General features: G+C 40.3%; 1 protein-coding gene across 3 annotated transcripts in view; it reads left to right on the plus strand.

Annotated features, from left to right (window-relative positions):
• The first annotated feature begins 765 nt into the window (after positions 1 to 765).
• Positions 766 to 22,298, plus strand: part of sorbs2a (sorbin and SH3 domain containing 2a) — a 65,167-nt gene continuing 43,634 nt past the window's right edge. For 2 of the 3 annotated variants that reach the window (XM_049571994.1, XM_049571995.1), the window contains exons 1-2: positions 766 to 1,310; positions 10,190 to 10,378. The gene's annotated coding sequence lies outside the window, so the exon portion shown is untranslated. The remainder of the gene's footprint in view (positions 1,311 to 10,189; positions 10,379 to 22,298) is intronic. The other variant, XM_049571996.1, reaches the window with a different exon arrangement.

Genomic DNA, 22,298 nt, shown 5'->3' on the forward strand with positions numbered 1-22,298 from the left:
GCTACGTTTTTTTGTTTTGTTTTTTACCAAAAAGAATATATTTGGATATAATCCTTTGTAACATTTTGATCAGTAACTGTAATTTAATGTAACTAATTAATGTAATGTAATGTAATGTAATGTATTAATGTAATGTAACTGATTAAAATGACATTTATTTTGTAAATTAATTACATAACTCTGCCTACATATAACCTCTACTCTGCTTGCACTTCTACAGTGTATAAAGAAGATATTGAAGGCTTACCTGTATGCTTAATGTGGCCCTATAGGTTTATTTTAAGTTTATCTTTTTCAGTTCTTTAATAGAAAATGTAACCCTACCCTAATAACACAAGTCAGGCCCACTTCAAACAGCCCAGTAGCCTAATTCTACAAGGATGTCAAGCTATAACTTACTTGTCATTTATTAATAGCTCCACATTTGCCCTGAAACAGTTTGATGACAACATGGTATGCTGCCAGGGAAACACATATACATTTTGGCACAGCTCGAGCTTTATTCCCAGCATGGCTGTGTGTGGATCACCCAGTAAGCCTCGCTGTATTATTGTCATGTTGTGGCCATTAACACACAGCATGGAGCCTCCATTAAAGTTTCTGCTGCAGATACAGGGTAAAGTGGCACTTTGCTGTTAGCTGTGAGCTGCACACAGGCCTGCTATGTATGTGTGTGTGTGTGTGTGTGTGTGTGTGTCCTCTGTGAGCACTGATTGAACCGCGGGCGTTGCCATGGCTACACGCAGACCCAATGAGAAGCTCGCGGTGGACTGTTGCTGAATGAAAATAACAGAGGCCATTTTGCGCACGGAGCCACGGCATCATTCAATAATAATAAAAAGCGGAAACAGGAGGCAGGCTCAGTCCATTTCGGGACAGACGGGAGTGTTTGAGAGCCGGCGGAGCGGTGTGAGAGCTGCGGGACCGCGGTGCGACTGGCGGCGTAGTCAAACACACAAAAACACAGCGGCATGCGGTAACTACTTGTGTCGCCGCGTCGCCTCTTCCGTGGTGGTTTGTGTGTTGTGAGGGGGAAAAACGGGGACAGGACGACTTCACCGCATTGCTATCCGAGCCCTTGTGACCCCCGAGAGAGGGAGTTGTCTTTACTTAGCTGACCGACACCGGCGACATCCATGCGCGTCGAAAAACAGGTGTACAGTTTCATCACACGGACGCCGCACTAGCTCGCGAGCCTCTGCTGCAGCTCGCGGTCTGTCTGCTCCGAGTTGAGTCATTACACATGGAAGAGGCTGATTACCTGACAATGTGCTGCGGGATTAGTGGAGAGAGGCGACGGTCGTTTTAAGGTAGGTATGAGCAGTCTGTTGTTGTGAAGGGGCTGTTAATAATATCTCTCTCCCTCCGCGCCGCTTTGAGCAGCTGCAGGGGCTCCGACCTAGGACTCCCTGTTTTTGAGGAGGTAAACAGGCTGTGTGGGGTGTTTTAAGTGTCTTACAAGCAACAATGACCCTTTAGTTGTAATCGGGCAAATGAATCAGCTCATCCGGGATGCGGTAAGGTCGCCTCTGTTTCCCACCAAAGTGCATTCCGGTGGATTGCTGTTTCCAGTGCATTAAAGGGAGATGCGGTCAGAGCTGCATGGATGGAGGATGTTAAATACTCAAACCACAAGCATTTCAGCTGGGGAAATGTTGCTTTGCATTAGTAGCAGTAGCCTAAAGATTGAGGTACAACAACAAGCATGAATTGGGATATCCATGTTTAACCTACATCCCAAATGCTTAGGATAATCTCTATTGTTTGCTTGCACTTCTACAGGACAGTACAGTGCAATGTTTGATGTGCCATGTCAAAAAAAATACTTAGTTTAGCAGGTTTATCTCAATTAGCTTTTACCCATGTGCAAAACTAACCCACAAATGCATGTTTGTTGCATTCGCTTGCCTTTAAAGGTTGAAATCAGCCTCTTATTGAGAGGACATGGATGCAAACCAGTGGGCCCCTGCTTGACTTGTGAATGCTGCTGCAGTAGTGCATTTTATGTAACATTTTAAGACAGCTGTGTTGCCCATGTCATATCCCAAATGTGACAGAATGCATCAAGAAGTAGTCAGCCGCTGTGTTCTTTGGTGGTGGCTGCTGACTGATATGAAGGGATGATGTAATGAGGAACAAAAAAAGGCCAGCAGCGGTGGATGGTATCTGTGAGTCCCATTTGAATGCTGGGTGAACAGGGAGAGTGGGGAGGTGTCCACACCATGCACAAAGTGTAACACTATCACTCCGGGAACCTCATACCACTCCCAGTGTGGCCTACCTGTTCTGTGTGTGTGTGTGTGTGTGTGTGTGTGTGTGTGTGTGTGTGTGTGTGGAGGCTTAACTGGATGGTATCTTTGATGTAGTATTCTGTGTATTTCTATGACTGCATACTTGTGTCTGGGGGAGAGGAAGCGACACAGTGGGACACGATATGCCGAGCAACAGTTGGCCGCTATCTGTCTCATGAGGGGCTACTGCGCCAATAAACAGCCCCTCATAGAGGCTTAAATATACATGCTTAATGGGCCATCATAGCATTTGGACTTGATTGATGGCCAATGTGCCAGAAAGTATGTCTCTGTTAGCGTTAACTCAGTTGCACCTGCCAGTTTAGAGTTACTGTGAGCGATTGTGTGTGTGTGTTTGGTGTGTGTGGACATTCATGTTTGAGTGAGAGCAGTAGAGAGGATGAGAGGAGGAAAGGGGATCAAGGCAGGCCATCAGGGAATAGGAGAATGTGATAGATTTTGTCCTGAAAGTACACAATGTAACAGGCGGTTACTCTGATAGTTCACTTCATTTCCCCCTGGCTGTCGCTCTCTTTTAATCTCGCTCTCACACACTCTCATTTTAATTTCCCTTTGTTTTCGTGCCCTTTATTTTTGTGCCTTCTTCCTCCATCTTTCCTCATCTCTGCCCTTCTTCAGAGGCTGATGTCATGGCTCAAGTGGTGTGTGAAATGCTTGCCTAATTCTTAGTCCCACTGATAATAGGGGCCGCCTGCAGGACATGCTTCCTCCCTAAGCGTTTTCACTGACCAAATCCGTGAAAGCCGACCAGCTGTTTGATGATGGTGACTTTTTGCCTTAACTTCTGAGCCTCTTTTCTATAAACATATTTATTTGTTGCCAACAGTGGACTCATCAACGATTCTGGGTCAGTTTAAGTAAAGGATGTCACGATAATGTTGAATTTATCTACTAACAGGGTTAATATTAATAATCCAGACAGTCCTGTTATAAATGTAGCCAACAACATCACATAGTGGAAAAACAAATTTTGCATTTTTTCACAAGTAGGGATAGAATCAGAACATCATATCATGCCTTTTTCTACTCATCAAATTGCAATGAGGAAGCACCACTCACTGTGGACTGTATGGCAATACTGTTGCATTTACATTTACAATGATCAGATGTAGAAAAACAGATATTCTAGTGGCACAGACAGAAACAGTGGAAGCAGAAACACTAAAGTAAGTTTTTAACATGTCTTAAATTCAGTATTACAACAATAAAGCCTTAAAAGTCATTAAATAGTCTTAAATTATAATTTGTGAGGTCTTAACTACTACAACCATTTAATCTTATTTCATATATCCATTTTTAATTTCTTTTTGTGAACATGAGTAAAGCCTTTCTATGTAAAAGTCCACATTTCTAATCTTACTAATTAAAAAACTATAATACTGTCATTTTACTTCATACTTGCACTTACCTATTGGCAAAATGTAGATTGACATAATTCACTCTGGCGGCACGGTGCTTTGGTAGTTAGCACTCTCGCCTCACAGCAAGAGGGTTGCCGGTTTGATCCCGGGCGTGGGAGCCCTTCTGTGCGGAGTTTGCATGTTCTCCCCGTGTCAGCGTGGGTTCTCTCCGGAGATGGGGACTAGGTTAATTGATAAATCTAAATTGTCCATAGGTGTGAATGTGAGCATGAATGGTTGTTTGTCTCTGTGTGTCTGGCGACCTGTCCAGGGTATACCCTGCTTCTCGCCCGATGTCAGCTGGGATAGGCTCCAGCCCCCCCGCGACCTTCAAGAGGATGAAGCGGTTAGAAGATGAATGAATGAAGATAATTCATTCTAATAACCATAAACGTACATAACACCTCTGCACAAGACCACACTTGCCTGCAGTGTTTATCTGACATGGCTAAATAAGTAAAACATGATTTGTCCAAAAATCTGTCTGAAATGTGGTTAAAAGGTGTCTTAAACAGGTCTTAAAAAGCATTCAGTTTAACTGTCTGATACCTGTAGACAACCTGTAAAATGCATAATGTAATAAAACAATTCTTTTTGTGCTCTTTAATTTAAAATTTGTATTATAAATGTGAACTTTTAGACAACCAAGACCTCCTGAGGTGGGTTAGTATTATTGAAATGTTTGCAAACCATGCCCATACAGCACAGGTAAATGTTGAAATCCACCAGCAACTCAATAGTAAGTCATTACTATGTGTCTGAAATTTACCTGACACTTTTTTTACCAGCACTCTCACTAGAATATTAATGGATTTGATATCTTAAACTTGTAAGTATCAAAGTTAGGGATGTCCATTTTGGTTAATTTAGCTGATCATAAACCTGGTTAGTGCGTGGTGCAGCAAACTGAAGAGCAGCAAAACAAACCTATAGACTGACATGTGTTATCCGTCAGAAATATTCTCTGCAGTTAACCTGTTAACAGGTAGCAGTTGACATCCCTATTTAAGGTGTGTTAATGTGGAAAAATCCTAAATTCATTAACTGGTACATCTTTACTTAGTAATGTCTTTCCCAGCCAGGATCCTTTTTTTAATCCTGTTATGTAAATACAACTTCCATTCAGGGAATTTTAATATATCTGTTTCATAAACACAAGTTTATCGCAGCTTTATAAAAAGGCAGAATTTAAAAAAAGGCTCTACGCAGTCGAGGATTGAGACATGCTTTGAGCTAATTAGCGACTCAACACAGAGGTATTAAGGAGTCTTTCCTGCTAAGCTAGGAGAGAGTAGAGGAAGACTACCTTGAGAACACAGGTAGGTCAGAAGTCTGATCTTTAGATAATGTTAGACGAGTGTTTGCTGCCTAATGCTTGCACATCTCAGTTAATGGAGAAACTTGTGGAATTTTAACAGAATAGTATTATCATTTCTGTTCATTGTAAAGACAGAGTTCAAGTCTGATGAAGAGCGTCTTGCTCGAAACGTTACTTCTATTTCTCTGCTGCACACGGTGCTAATAAATGGACTGAACATTGGAGCCCTGTGGTGTGCGAGCTGTTTCTTCTTTGCATTCTATGTTCATTGTAAACAAAAACATAGCAGCACCACAATATTTTTGCTGATGTAGTATTCAGCCTGTCATAGATCAAACTAATTTGGAAATGTGCGGCTAATTTCCGCTAGATATTTCCATATGAATTCAGATGAATTTAAAATAGCTAAGATAAAGCTGTCATAGCTTACAGGTTTCCAGATCGCATTTTGGCCAATGCCAAGCCTGTCCACATGGACTGTGGTCAATAGCCCACAGACTACAAACAGACTACAAGTGAACTAGCTTACATACTGAAACTAGAACGCTTCTAATACCATAACCTTGTCCCATTGCCTACAAATTCAACATAATTCAGACAGATGATGTAAGAATTAATACAACAATTAAAGGCAATAATATTTAATGAGATAATGTAAAATGTGTCCATCTGTGTACCGGAGTGCAGACCTGTAAGAGAATCTTTGTGGGAATTTTCTAGGTCAATGGCTGCATTAATTCTTTATAAACTGAACTCTGTAGGGAATATTCTGCTCCTGTTTGACACCAGAGGCCTTAAAACCTTTCGAGGTTATGGTTAGCTGGTTTGAAATGTATTATAAATGACTTCAACTTGCATCTAAAAATTGCATTTACTATATCAACACAAACCAGTGAGTCCCTAGCTCATACTCCTGCATCGTGTGCTGCTCCAAAGCAACGACAGGTGTGTCTTGTCTCTGTTGAGCAGTACATTTGTGGGTATATTTTTCCTTTTTTGATCCGCTCCCAGGTTGAAGTGTTTTCCACTGACACTTACTAATGTGTACATGCACAGCTCTCCTGCTTTTAATAACCTGCCACTTACTTAACTGGGAATGGCAGGGCCTTGCAGAGGCTGATAATGAATTAGGTGTTGAAACCGTACGGACGAGACCATGTCGACGCGGCCACTGTGGTCCGGACTGGCTCATAGGTCAAAGTGTCGGTGCGTTTGAGTGTGAGTGTGTGTCAGTCGCTATAAAAATAGTTTGCGCTGGTACTTCAATGAGATCCTTCCTAAGCTGCTGGTGTGTCATGTTGGTTTTAATGGTTTTGTAAATCATTCCTTCACATGCAGCAATTGATAGGAGATGCTAACTTTGTTCACTAGTAACACTGAGGCTCCCTGCCGAAACTTTTGGGAGCACCAGTGCAAAGTTTTGGACTGGCCCTTTTAAATCAACATACAACACAACACATTTTCATGTTTTTCTCCACCTTAACTACATTACTCATGAATGCTTTGGTAATAAATAGGTAGTTTACATAAGTAACAATGTGTTGTTTTATTTAAAGGGAAAAAGACACAAACTCTTCTGACACTCTGAAGTTAGCTGGTGTTTGCTGGGAGCTGAACTTGTGTACAATGTTTACACCTCAGATCACCTCGATATTTCAAGCTGCACAAATATTGGACTTTAATTTTGGCAATTTTCTCAAACTGATACAGTAAAAATGCTTGATTGTGAGTCTGTATGTATTTTGTATGTGTTGCTTGCTGGTCTGTATTGGAAAAGTGATAGGACCTGAACAGATCTTGGTTGTTGTATGGATGGAGTAGTGACAGTATATGTTGACGCCTTATCTTGAAAGGCTGATGTCACGTGTGTATTATGGACTGTTTCAATGCATATATCTAAAGGTCAGGATTTTGGGGCACAGCAATTTCAGTGGTGGCTGGTTTGACCATGGAGACGTGAGTGGCTGCTAGCTTGATGCAGAAACATCAAACCCTGACTCGATTCGAACCAGCCTGGACCACGTTAAAGACTGTGGTCAAGCTAGCTGTCAGTGGTTAAACCAGCCTCCGCTTAAGTTGCAGACAGACACATGCAGAGCAGAGCAAAGTTGCAGTGAGTAGAGCAGACAAAGTGACGTTGTTTGCAAATCAACACGCACACCAATTCTTGATCCATGCTGGTGTTTCACAAGATATACACAACGATAACAAACAAACAAAAAAGAAATACAAAATGGGTGGCATATTTACAAGTCGCTCCTAATAATAAAATTTAAGGTGCTTTCACACCTAATGCGTTTGGTTCAGTTAAAACAAACTCAGGTCCGTTTGCATAATTAGTATCGTTCATTTAGGATGGTTTGAAGCTGTCAGTTGAACCCTGGTGCAGACTAAACCACCAGACCGAGACTGCCTAAAAAGATGGGTCTTGGTCCGTTTCCAAATGGACTGTGGTTCAAGCTAATATGTTATTTTAGCAGGATTTCTACAGCTACACCAAGTCCAAACAACAAATCCATCTGCTGATTGTGAAATCCATCAGCACTCACGTTATTGATCCTGAGAAAGGCCATGTGTAGCCCATGACCGAGTTATGCTAATGCATACAAGTAACCATAGTAATATGTATGAATGTTGGCAAGGATATTTTCTCCGATGAAAAAGCTGTTAATACTGCCATGATTGTATCCGACTAGGTGTGCATTGTCTGTTGATTATGTCCATTAAAATGTGTGTGACAGTGATTCCACAGTGTAAGACCTGGAATCATTGCTGTACAAGATACAATTGGTTTGCAGTCTAATACTTGCCCACTAATAATGCTTACAATCGGTTATTTCTCTATAAGCTCTTTGTGACACCAAAGAACATAGATAAACACTTTAAAGGCATTAAAGTGCTACTGCACAAACTTTTGTTGGAAATTGATTTCCCCAAATTTCCCCCAAAACTATCCAATTGATGTGTTACTTGCCAGGCGGTAGAACTTCATGATTACCCCTCTTGGTTAATTTGCAAAAAGTCGGTGTGAACAGGGATCAAACCAGAACTAAAATGCAGCAGTACTTTCCCTCTGGTATGGACCGAATGAACCGAACTACAGGTGTGAAAGCACCCTAGTAGCACTGTCTCCAAAAAATGAGACTAAATGGTCTGAAGCCCTGTTGGTCATCCTTTATAAAGTCTCATTTGGGTTTAAGGATAATGTCTAAAGTACATAGATATGAAGTTTAATACCAAACTAAACTCAGGTGCTGCGGCCGTTCAATACTTTATCGGTCTCTTGATATTCCCCTGATTCTGTCCCCAATGTTACATCATTAGCACCTGTCAGTCGTCAGCTTTTCACCATACCTCCATGATCCTTGGCACGTGACCAGAAATTTCCGGGGGCCAGCTGCTGTTTGATCACGTCTGCTGACACACCAATCACTGTAATAGGCTGCCAAAACCCTAAGGTCTGCAGTTGGACTGTTTGGGGGGCATAGTTGCAGGAGTGCTACTTATCATTGGAGCTGTCCGTGCACGTGTAGATGGGATTTTTATATTACCACTTCATCACTGGCATGGTGACAGCAGACACAGATAGTGTTGATCCAGGACATCTCAGCTAAGGCCGTCCATGTTTGATTTAAAGTTTGGCAGCATGTTGACGCTTGAGTAAGCGTGTTTATGAGTTTCGTGTTTTACATTTGGAGATTTATACACCATCTGCGTTAAATACGTAACCCAGCTAAACGCAGTGGTTTTTTACAGTTGCACTAAGTGGTCCACTTAAGATATAGAGCGACACATGGGATTGTTTTTAGTTGTTGGCACGCCAGCTTAAAAAAGGATGTGGACTGAGGAGGGTGATGTCACCCCACTGCTTTATTTAAGTAAGCTGGAACAAGGCAGGAAAACCTCAACAAAAGGCAGCATCACTAACTGTACTAGTCATTGCTACAATCACAGTAGTTTCAGCCATCTGTTTTTGTAGAGAAAAAATAAGTCACCGCTCAGCAATCTTATCAGCATTCACTTGCTACTAATGGAGCCGCATTACCATTTCCTTTATAGCGACTGAACTCTTCCTGAACCCAACACGGTAATTTGTTAGTCGCTGATTTTTGTGCCTGTTTTGTTTATTGTCGAGTACGGGTGTGAAGGGAGGAGGTGGAAGTGATCCAAATAGCATGTTGCACAGTAGCTGCCTGGTTGGTTTTAGGTATCCAGGCTCTAAAAATGAGATGCTAATAGCAGTAGTTACATCATCATTCTGGGAATAGCAGGGAGTCTGGGGTCTAGAGGTGCCTCTGGCTGACCTCCTCTGCTGTGTATATTCAGCCTGTGTGTGTACGTGTGTGGTCATTTCCAAATATACATTCCCATATGGATTACACAGCAGTAAGATTATTAATGACACAGGTGAGTGGACACATAATTAGTCTGTATATATTTACAGCCCGATATGACACCGACTGCACATGGTTTAGTTGTGATAAAAAGAGCAAGAGCCAGTGTGTCTGCTTCTCCTCCGTGTTTATGTGTGCACATTTGCGCATCTCTGAGCCACCCCCTCTTCGCAGGCAGTCAATGTGTCGGCAAAAGAAAGTGAAAGAAAGTCTCCTGTGAGAACACTTTGACACTCCTGTCAGTTTCCGTGTGGAGTCGTCCACTTGACATAGCCCCACACTGACGACATTGGCTGCTGTGTGACATTAAAGCCCTGGAGGGGCGATGGGCATGTGGAGACACCCCTCTCTGTCTGCTCACTCCCACTGCCATCCTAACCCTGGGTCATTTAACCATGCATAACTTGTCAGAGGTGCACCTACCTCATGCATTTTGTACCTTAGAATTTCAATGTGTGTGTGATGCTGTTTGTAGAGTGTGTATGTAGTATAGTCTGCCTCTGCTTGTTTTTGTGAGTGCATATCATGTGGTATGCATGCAAACATGTGTGCGTGTGGTAAAATAGAGATAGTCAACCCTGTCACTTTGCCCCCACCCATGTACACTGGGGGGTAACTTTCCAGTCTCATAGACGAGCATGCCTGAGTCTGAAAATAGCCGTATCTGATCACTGCTTCACCCAAACAGGGAACTCTCATTCCCTGTCACTCCCACTCTTTGGCTCTCTAACTTTCTCCTCGTTCTGTTGTCTCTTTGCTTCCCAGGCATTAAACGGGATAAGACCTGGGAATAAAGCCTGACTGGGAGGAGAGACTTATCCTGAGCGGAGGGAAGAAGACGTATAAACAAATCAGAACATAACAAGACAAAGCGTGAGGAAGAGGCAGTTGGGCTCGCAGCTCACCTATACCTGACTCTTCCTAGCAAGTCTCCAGTCTTTTGGTTTTATGACGGTAAGAGTTAAATTTCCTCTGCTTGATGGACTGTTGCACCTGCACCCTGCTGGCTTTTAGGGTTAAATACCACAAAAGATACTGCAGGGTTGTGTTTCATTAGGAGATAATGTGGTCATGTGCATTTTCATGCCAAAACAAAGGAGAAGTTTATTATTTAAGTCCAGTTTTCAAAGTGTTTGAACATTGGGAATTATGGATTGACAATTACAGGTTAAATTTATCTTTCTGACTCACAAAAAAAGAATTTGTAATACATGTGATTTACATACATTTATGTTCTTAAAATTATCCTCAGTGTTTGATTTCTGCACACACATAAACAGATTACATAGTGCTGTCTGTTCCTCTGTGATGTGTCTGCATTCATATACACATTGATGCTTTAAAGGGAATGTAAATTAAAGAGATGTGAATAGATTTTACAACCCAAACGCCAGAAGTGAATTGTATTTATTTGTTCTGCCAAAACCCACAATTATAGAGCGAGAGTAGAATTTTTGTCTTTTGTGACAGTGGACAGGGGAAATGGTGTCAAATAAAACCGTGGTTGCTACCGCAGTCACCTCAGGAATAACATCAGCAAATAACTTAGATTACAGTTTTGGATTGAGAAGTTTTATGCATCAAACCCAGAAGATTAATTTAGGCTTGAAGAAAAAAAATTGTCTGAGACTTTTGCCAAACTTTTTGTACTTTGATTGACTAAATGTCAAGGAAAGTGTTAATTCTACCTCCTGAAACTTCCTGTCCTCTTTCCGTTTACCGCTTACCTTCCCATAATTTGGCCCCGGAATCCCTTTTTCCTCTCTCTGTCCCTTTTACATACTTCCATCTCCTGTTACACCCTTTTTCATGGTCTCTTCTTTCCCACTCAACAAAAGCCATGCTCCAATCCCTCCATTAGGCCAGTCTCAGAGGTGTTGTGGAATGTCACCTTGACCCCTTGGGTACACAGTAAGGGGTGGTTCCCAGCCTCGGTTCGTAGCACGGGTTCGCTTGGTTTCCTTACTGCCAGACCCTACATACAGCGAGGCACTTTGTCTGTTCCTTGTAAACGTCACAGGGCGCTCCATTTTTCCATGGTATATGTGACATTATTGAAACATATATTGATTCATACCAGTCCCAGTAAAACTATTTGTTAGCAGACTTTTATAATACTCCTGTTAAACTGTTTGGTTAGACATAAGCTACATTATTTGGGACACAGATGGCTAGATAACCTGCAACGTGGGTCTAGGATGAAGTTACTCTGTTGGAAATAGAACAAAATAAGTCAGATTTGAACACAGATTTGTTTATTTTTATGTCTAGACTTAAGTACAGAATGAACTCGTACGGAATGTTTCGAGGTATGTGTGTCCTACAAATCAGGGAGCTTACCAGGGCGGTACAAAAATACTAATGTCTCACTTTCAGCAGCTTGAAAACTTCAATTCCCTTGTTACTGTCACACTGTTTTGCCCTCCTCTTCCTCATTCCTTCCTGATAGTGAGTATTTGTTTAAAAGCTGATGTACAAAAGCGCAGAGACATTCAAAAGGTGCCTTTGCAGAATAACTGCAAACACAAGGCTCTTGAATTTCAGTCTCATGAGGCTTTGTGATACTCTTAGTAAACAAGCATCTTTCCTTCCCTGTCTGACATGCAAAATACCTTTAAAATGCCTTGGTATTTATGGACATATTTGAATATAAATTGACTCATATTATAGTTGCAGTATTCTTTGTCACCATTTAACATCAACAAAGGGCTTTCAAACCTTGGACTTAATTAGAATAGAACTGTCACCTCTGTAAGATACTTCCTGCCATCATTTCTCTTTAACCAGCTGGTGAATTTTTGAAAACACAAATGTAAAATCATAATAGTCTCTCATGCTTTACATCCAGAGTACATAAAAATTCCTCGGATGCATTTCCATAATGATCTGGACCACCTCAGAGGGTAAAGGGCCCTGTCTAATGGCAGTAAATATAGCACCCCTGCTAATCAAGTTCCTCTTATCTTCGTGCTCGACACTTAACACTGGTACCTGGGGAATCCAGACTATGTATGGGAAACGTAATCTTAGCCACAGCTGATAGCCTTTCAGCTTTAGTGTACCCCTTGCGTCGAATGACAGACTATTTTCAAAATGTTTCGTTGTCCTTGTTAGATTTGAAAAATGGTATAAAAGAGTGGCACGCAAAGTCATCACTGAACTGCTAAATTTGTCCCTAAGGTATCAAATCTTAATGTGATAACTACATTTTTCTTCAGCCACTCATTTTTTCCTGTCGAGGTGCAACGATCTACAAGGCTTCTTTGCTGTCAGGCTGTATTTTGCACAGAGCTAATTTCCCCACAAGGGTGATTAATAATAAGCAGTGTTTACCTCCCTCATTCTCTAGATAGGAATGTTTACTGCCCTGGTGTTTAAAGAAGCTAATTCCTGCTTTCTCCTGGATGTCTGTTCTCCATTAGGCCTCTTACTAAACATCTTAGGCAGACTTCTTACTAGATAGTGACACATTCAGTCAACATTTTTGGCCTTATGTACTGGTACGAGATTGGAATCAAGTTGGAGTGAAAGAAAAATGTATATACTGTTCAAGTGAAGTATCAATCAGGCAGTAAAATCAGCATTTGTCTAGAAAATTCTCTCTCAAAGGCATGAACCTAATTTGGAAAACATTCATTTAAAAGCAGACATGTATTCAGTGTCATCTACAACCTCTTTACTGTCTTTTATAACCTGTTAGTATGCTATGGTACTCATCTTACTGTAGATCCTTCTCTTGCTTGCATTAGCTGGTAGTTGTGGCATTTGCCTACCATGGATTCCTGCTCTCAGGAGTGAGAAGTCTTCGTAAAGATCATCATCCCCGTAGCATTTTAAGAAATCATTTGTTGGTTTTATAGAGCCTGTGCATAGTTTGTGAGCAGTGTAAAGTCAAGTGGTCTAGTTTGTTTTACAGCTTGTACATCACAGTTTAAACTGAAAGTGTTTGAGATTCCGAGGTGACCAGCAGTTGTTCTCCCGTCACTCAACCATGTGAAAAAGCTGAGGCCATAACAGGGGCCTGGCTATAACACTAAGTCAAACTGTCTTGTCAGGAAAAGCTCAAGCTTCATCTCTGAAATTGCTTTGGCGTGCTGCACCGTGTAGCGGCACTATATCCTATAATATAACTGTATCTCTGCTTATATTTGCTTGTTGTGATTGTCTACATGTAGAGTACACATCTTGCAGAGGAGGACATGGAATAGTGGCAGCTCTAGAGGTGTTGTTTACTGGTGATGCTGTGTCCCCAGACAGCTCTTGCCAGACTGCTTACATAATCCTACATGCTAATATCAGCGCCTTCTCATTTTCACTCTGTGTTTGCCTTTTCAGACATATTCCTTTTGGGAATCTCTCACCCTCTCTGCATCATCTATGTTTTTTATTTGAAATTTCCATCCCATCTTTTTTTCATCTCTCTCTCTCTCTCTTTTATATTCCTCCTTGTGAACATCAGAGCAGTCTAAAGCGAGTGCGTCTTTCGCTGTGTGTAGACATGGTAAGATAACAAACCCACAAATTGTCACATCCAATTCATCCTTCTTCTCCCATAGCCCCGACTCACAGTGCTGGGGCTTGTGTTGCATAATTGCATTAGTGCTCTCAGGCCAGTGGCTCTGCTCGTTAGTGGGGTTGTGATGCAATCTGCAGAACACACGGGCCTCTGTTGTTTGCAGTATGGGCAGTGAGTGGGCACGCAGGGTCAGTGTATTGACCTCCCCTATCCATTCATACAGCCAGAGGGGGGTCTGCTAATGAGTGGCAAGGTTGAACAAACAAGGCTGATAACGGAGACTTTGTTGGAAGAGGTTGTTCTTCAACTAGTGGCAGTGTTGATGCAGTCGAACAGTTACATGGAGCTTAAAAATATTCCTTATAAAATGGCCTCCATCTAATAACAAGTATCTTTGTGTGAAAGAGAGCTTTAAAACTTTGTATAAAGACTCATTTCATTCGAGCTATTAGTTCTGCATTAGCTGTGTTTCTCAGTTTTTTTTAGTAATGCATTAAGACTGCTTTATGTTCAGTATTGATTTTTGATTTAAGGCATGGTTTGGCTCGGGGGTAATCGCTGTTCTAAATTCAAATGCAGGCCACAAAGTTGCTTAAAAACCTATGCAACCATGCCAGTATGCTGATACAGTAGCAACCCAAGCATAAGAAGGCTAACCTTTACTGCATAATGTTTTGCATAACGTGTCCACAGCAGTCATCAACATGTGCCAATGTTCTTGTTAAACATTTTTGGCAAGTGACCAGGGAATAAGCAGGATAATCTTCTGAGTTAAGAAGAACCCTTAACAAGGATTTTGACACATGCCTCTGTGCTGTGCTTTATGTGCTTAAACACATTGATGTGGATTAAATTCAATGTCACATTGTCAGATTTTGATTTCAGAATTTTGACTGAATGGTGACACCATCATGGTGGAAAGTTGTTGAGCTATAAATACTATATTTAGGAGGCCTTACTAGACAGAGTCATAAACAAAACATAGAACAGAAATTGATTTAATTCATTCTCCTGCTTGTATGGAAATACAAATTCAATAAATCCAGATACTTGTATGGTCCAGTGGTTCCTAGCTTGTATGCAGTATACCAGCCTCCGCTGTATCTGAAGTTACCACAGCCTCAAATGAATAGACACATTTAAAAAATCAGAACAGCCTCATTATGTATTAATGTGTCATCAAGATGAATAGGTCCACTTCACCAAAGGCTACACTTCAATAAGCTGGATGGCTGTCGAGTCAATGTTATTTTATTAACTTGTCCAAAATGGAGATAACAAGTGACGAGCTGCCTTTGTGGCAGCTGATGTAACACTTTGCTGCTCCTGCAGGATTTACAAAAACTAGCAAATTTATGCTTGTAGTAAAACATTATTTGCATCAAGACCACCATATCATTTTTTGATGATTTCCTGTGATTCAAACTACAAAAGTAAGCACCCGTAGAGTGTGAATGTAATTAACTTTAAGTCAATTGTTAAAATTTGAGCAAAGCCAAACGTATAACCATTAGAAGAGAAGAGAATCCTTTATTTGTCCCACAGCGGGGAATTTTGCAACGTTACAGCAGCAAAGAAACAGTGCAAACAGGAAGCATCAATAAAATAACAAAAAAAATACAAAGCAGTTTATAAGTACATAAAATAAGTAAACTGTACAAAATCAAAGAGCAGTGTAAAAACAAACAGTATAGAAACACTAACCAATCTGATAAGGAAGCATTAAAAAATAAGCAGAGTGTAATAAAGAGACAGACTGAATGACTGATTTTACATTACTGACCAATGGAAGTAAAGATAATGCACAGTTTAACAACAATGATATTCCACTTGAGTGATCGATTGTAAGCGGTAAAAAATAAAAGCAAGATATAATAAGTATCCTTCTCCTGTACTGTTTCATCATAGCACTGAATGATGTACTGTTGAAATGTTAAGTAGTTTCACTTGTTTGGCTCATGCCTGGCAAAACATTGAAACTGTAAAATTCAGTGTCCACTGAAAGCACAGTGGGTATTTACATATAGCTAGACTCTTATTTTGATTCCCAAGCCCTCCTTTTTTCCTCTTACCGCAACCACATACTCCCACATTTTTACCACAAAAATGCACCACTGAAATAACTTGGCCGCAATTCAGTAATTAAGGAATGAAGCATTTCTAAATTCTGCCATTTTTGGAGGGGTCATTCTCCCTGTCAGCAGGGTTTCAGGCTGGCCATGCCTCGACTGAGATTTATGTGGGATCTCCTGGGACATTCTGTTGCCATGTTCAGGGTGGATTTGTTCCCTCTGATTCGATGAAATTGAATGTTTTACATTAATATGGTGTCTGTTAATATTTCTACCATAATGTATGTAAGAGGAAAAATCTTACAAGCTTTCAGCAGCTGGTAATCTTTGGCATATAGAACAGCTGAACATAAAATGTCTATCTGATGACTTTTTGGTTGGGTCTTTAAATAGATCTGCTAAGGAGCTTAATCTGTTGACATCCTGTGAGTATGTCTCAGTCTGAGTGACCACTCAAGGGTCAGGACCCTCGAGGCCATAGTCGGCTTATCTCCAATGATTGTTCACTCTCTCCTGCTGCCCTCACACATGCGCACACAAGGATCATTAAAAGGCCATCCTGAAATTGAGTAAATGACATGGAAATGGCTACAAATAAACTTCTATACAAAAGTTCTATTTCAGCCCAATGAGTTTTAATGAGTTGAATCATTTTACAGTTTATTTGATCGTTTATATAATTATTGGGTTTATTTTTGTATTATTTCATGAGACTTTTTTTTCATTGTGACATCATTTATCATCAGCAATTTTGGAGTCCAGTTGCTGACGGAGGTGCATGCTTTCATAAGTAGCTGAAATGATAAATTCTTGACTTGTCTTGTAAAGGGAGTGAGCAATCAGTGGAGGAAGATATGCAGCTGAGCTAGTGCAGAAGGAATTAGGAGTTGTCTTCCGGCCACGTACTGTAACCACAAGACTGAATAAGGTCGTGTAAAATCCTTAAATAATGCTTCAGACAGTTCATCATCGTTATTATGTCTTTTGTTTCCATTGTTATAATTTTTCTCATGGAAGGATGGTGACACACTTGTTTTTAGACACTTGTTTTGTCTATGCCAAGGCAAAGTGCCAGTGACTAATGGCATCCCGGCCAGTGCTCTTTGAGGACATTGTTTGTGTTTTCTTTCCTTTCTTTTGTGTCTCCATTAAACTGTCTGGGTTACATTCTTCATCATGTTATTGTTTTTTCAGGACATTTCTTTTAGTTTAAGAATCGTGCCAAATGACCTTTTATTTGTTAATAAGGGCAACGATGGGGGTTCAGGACATTTATGATGTGCTTTAACCTCATTCATCAGTCGCATTAAGTTTGTCATCAAAGTGTTGTTTCCACACTCATTTTATGAGGTAGTTTATAAATAGCGCACACAGAGACAGATTACTTATTGAATGTCCTATATTCTCAATGCAACTTAAGTACTATTCGGACAGGATTAGTTTTACATAGCGATGTGGACTAATGTCAGTTTACCACAGGATGTCTGTATAATTCACACAGGACAAGAAATCTCCGTAATTCTTCCAGAGATGGGAGTGGTGACTCGGTTTGCGCCCTGCCATCACCTCCTTGTTGGCATGTGCATGCTACCTTGCTTCCTGTAAGCATCAGCTGAAGGATAATAATAATTAATGATTAGCCCAATATGAAATATTGCCCATGATCAGGATTGTGTGTACACAACGATTAGCAATATGGATTTATGTTAGGCCTACCTAACACAACCAGAAGTCTCGTGGCTCTGAAAAGTGCTTTCCTCTCAACCTTTTTGATTGGTCTCCTATGTAGGGCTATGCGATCATTAGAAGAATGTCCACTATCATGACTGAAGACAGCACTGAATGCTTCTTCAAGCGCCTCCATCATCGAAAAAACAGAGGATCACGTTCGCACGGGATCAATATTACTATTACTTTCTCTGGACCGTTTTACAGAAGGTAAAAGTCGCCGTAATTTTTACTGACATTATCCGTAATGATTACAGACATGGCGCATTTGGACGGGACTAAAACCCCTGGTAATAATTACTTTACCCCACGTCTCCACGTTAAACTAATCCCGTCCGAATAGGGCTTTAAAGACATACTAGGCTGAAATCATCGATTAATGCTTGTAAACAGGAAGGCCAGCAAAAGTAAAAGTAAAAGCGAACCCCAGAGTCACTGTTGTTATGGAGTGAGCTTTGTCCATTTGTCATTTCGTCTCTATTTATTTGTGTTTTTTTATTGCTGTATCCATAATTTTCATAACTTCCTCTTAGATGCATGCTGCTTACAGTCTTATCACCTGCCTCTACCTTTTTATGAAGTCCTGACCTTACCTTCAGACTTTGTCGAGGTCTGTTGGGACACCGCAAAATAAGAAGAAAATACAGGAAGAGGGCAGGGTTCTTGCAGATAAATACACAGCTACACACATCTAGTGGGTCATATGTGATGATTGAGGGGGGTTACGTCTGTGTGAGTCTGCGCATTGTTTATAAGCAATATCCTACATAGTATAACTATAACTTCCGGTATGGAAAATTCTCATGTCATCAAGTGGAGGAAAATGGCCGTGCCATTATAGAAACAGTTTCTGGTGATTTAGCTAAAATCAATGGTAATGTTCTTTAAATAAAGAGACAATGGGGGGTGAGCTGTCTACCACAGTGTCTTATGTTTCTGAAGGAGTCAAAGCTCAAACCCTTTTAGTCCACTGATATGATCTGATGGCTCCCAGTAGGTCACCCAACAGGCTAATGAGACTTGATGGGCTTGTGGTGTTGGACATCACGGCTTTCTGTGGCTTATAGCTCTGACTTGGGTATTTGCAGTCCCACAGCTATTACACTCAGTAATTGCATACACACTAGTCTCCAGAGTGGCCGAGCAATGCCTAAATTACAGTCGGTGGATAAACCACGGCAAAGTAAGAAAATAAAGTTAACATACCAAATGTCTTGGCCAGCAAAACTAGGACACGAATTGAAAACTGCTCTTTGGAAACTAAGGTCTCTTGTTTGTTTATTTAGCACATTTAGCTTTCATTCAGTAAAGATATAGCAGGGACTTAATGTAGATATAAGTTCTGGGAATTGGCATTTAGATTAATTCATTATTAAAAATGAAAGGAGCGTTTGATCTGTCAACATTTATTCCCACAGCTTGTAATTATTACATTAGACATTACATTTCGGAGAAGCACTCCTTGAATATTAATGGAAACATTTGGTGCCTCTCCAGTATACTGTATACCGTGATGTGCATACTGAAAGACATGAGCTGCTAATGATCTATCTCTGGCTTCAGAGAGAGCCGCACAATTTGTGATTAAAAGCTGTAAAAGGTCTGAGCAGATAGTGAAAGTTGTCAGAAAGTGTCAAGCCTGGCGGGTTTTCTTCAAGTGTCCAGCCATAACATTACACCATGCCCACAGCTGCTGTGTCGCCGCGGATCTGTCCCCAAGAAACATGATCCTGTTTATAATCTGACCATCATTTGGACGGCGACTGCCTGCGACGCCAGACCCATGATTTACCCCAGTGCGTGTGTGTGTGTGTCTTTTCAGAGATAGATTTATGAGGGCATACTGTATGAGGGTGAGGGTTAGGTCTTGAGGGGCTGAAAGTATCCCACGGTGCATGGCTTCATGTAGTCCCACAAGTAATATTTCTTCCTCACCAGCATCAACTGAGTTTGCAAACCTTCATGCAGTGTCAACAAAGTAGTTGTGTATGTGGATAAATTAGGGTATATTAATGATTTGATGGTTGTTAGTGAGTTTTTAATATTAGTATAGTACTTATAAGTTACTCCTGTTGCAGAAGAGCTCTTGTAAAGATCGTTGTCAGGCCGTGCAGGTTGAAGTGTCTTACCTGAGAGAAGTGGTCCCAAATGTGCCTTTATGTGTGTCCAGTAAACACTGTCTTTAACAAACTTAGTAGAACATTTGCATTACTCATGTCACTGCCTTGGCAAAGCAAAAGCCTACAACATAATTGATGGCAAATTAGATTCTAAATACAATTCAAATGACCTCTTTATAAAGTAAGCAGGTAGTTATTTTTATTGACTGCCTCTCTGGGTACAGCTTTTATCATCTGCCTCCATTTAAACTTACCTAAGTTGCATATTCACTGACAGTTGTTTTTGATTGGACAGATACAAATAAATTATACATGTATTTTGTTGTGAAATGCCATGTATCGCAGCATGCTAAAATTCTGACCATGCATAACTAATGGCACCTTATACACAGACCATTTGGTTAGTGTTAGCTACTATGTAAACCAGTGTTATTAAGGCATGGCCCTGTAAGGTTTTGTGTCAGCATGGAGACAAAGTAAGAGAAGTGATAATGAGGTAACAAAACATTTTATGTTTTTATGTTCCGATTATAGCCAGATGTTTGTTGGATGTTATGTTATTTTTGAGGCTGATACTGACATAGGTATTTGGAAGTTTAAAAAAAACCTCTGATAACAGTAGATTGGCCGTTTATTTATTATTTTTTTTTTTTTAATAAAAACATAATATAATCAACAATCTTGATACAGATTTCTTTGATTTGTTTTGTACAGTAAGGCTACATGACCTGCATAGTTACCAGGCCATTTTACAGTCAAAACAGTAACTCGTCATTTACCTCTGGTGGACAGTTGGCATGGTGACATAATTGGTTTTGGTTAGGGGTGTACAAATGTTTTTGGAACGAAGGCCACATTAGTTAATGTGAAAATACCTGGGGACCAGCTGCTCCTCCCATCTAATCAGTTATTGGAAAAAAAAAATCATACGAATGAAAGAAATTCGTCTTTCAGTGAAAAGGTATTCAACTTTCCACGGCTCCTGAAAGCCCTCGCTGTTGACTTTTATTTATTTTATTTTTTTTGCTGTGGCCATGTCTGCTAACTAGTCAAAAATGTCTCTAGGAAACCATTTGTTTGCTACTTTAGCACCTGTTAATGAAAACACATTAGTTCCTCCTGCATAGTTTCTACCTGGTGCATGATAGTGCTGCTACAGTGAAAAATGCAAAATGAACTTGCTTGATTAACCAATATTGTGTGGCAGGCTACACATTTTGAGAAACAAGTCATGGGACATTTAAAATCGGTCTGTGGGCCACGACGGGCCCCGGGCCAGACTTTGGACATGCCTGGTTTAGATCTAGCTCTAATCCTAATGAGAAATATTGTATTGAAGAACTGTAGTGTTGCTATTTGTTGGTTGTGTGGAAATACAGAGCTGCCACAGTAAGGAAAATGTGATTTTACAGCATCTTGTTGTAATGGTTTTCTTTTTCTTTTTTTTAATTAACACATTTTATTGCAATAGTACAGTAACAAAAGTATTAGTATTATGAAGAATGTTAAACCCAGTTTTCTTGTTGTAACAGTATATATTGTCGTAATTAGGTGTTAAAATGGGAATCTTTATTTAAGTATTGTCAGTATCAGTTGTTAAAATGGGAAAAGGATCTCAGAAATAACTGCTCTCATATCTGGATGCCAGTAGAATTTTCAGCGTGGTCAAATACACGGTAATGTTATGCCATCCATCTAGTGCCACTCATCACTAGAGCCAACTGCTCGGCCACTCATGTCAGAATATGGTAGCATACCTACCTTCAAAATAAGCCCCGGTAAATGATAGCCATAATTATCCGTCAGTGTGCAATGAGGCCCAGAGTTGTCACAGTGTTGAAGAAAATGTCTATTAAGGCATTGTCAGTTTGTTCATACCCAGAGCTGTAACAGGATTCAACAGCATAAGACAGACTGAAAAAGGCACAGTGGAAACATCTCTACATTTTGCATCTTGAACAGAATAATAGAATTAAAAAGACAATTTTCATTCATTTAGGTGTGCAAACTCTGTATGTACTTATAGATGAATTTACAGCAGAAAGTTTTAAATATGCAGTCCAGGCGTAGGCAGGTAATTACTGTAATTGCCCTTCTCTAATGTACCTTAACATATTATTATACATTATAAAACTGCCAGATTACTGGAGATTGTAATGGACAAGAAAATTAATTCAACACAGATGCTCTCTTGACAGAATTAAAATAATTTGAGATCACAGATAAGCATATATGTTGGTAAAATCACCCATCAGTCGTGCCCAAATGGGACTTATATGTTGAAACTGTGTATAGCGATGGATGATATTTGTGACTTTGTCCTTGCCGCCTCTTTAAAATATATTTTTCTTTCTGTTACATTTTCAGTTATTAAGATATTGAGATCATTCCAGTCATAACATTTCAGGTCTGGAGCCATCTACATCTCCATTTCAACA

The sequence above is a fragment of the Epinephelus fuscoguttatus genome, linkage group LG3 (assembly GCF_011397635.1).
Source record: "Epinephelus fuscoguttatus linkage group LG3, E.fuscoguttatus.final_Chr_v1".
Classification (NCBI taxonomy): domain Eukaryota; kingdom Metazoa; phylum Chordata; class Actinopteri; order Perciformes; family Serranidae; genus Epinephelus; species Epinephelus fuscoguttatus.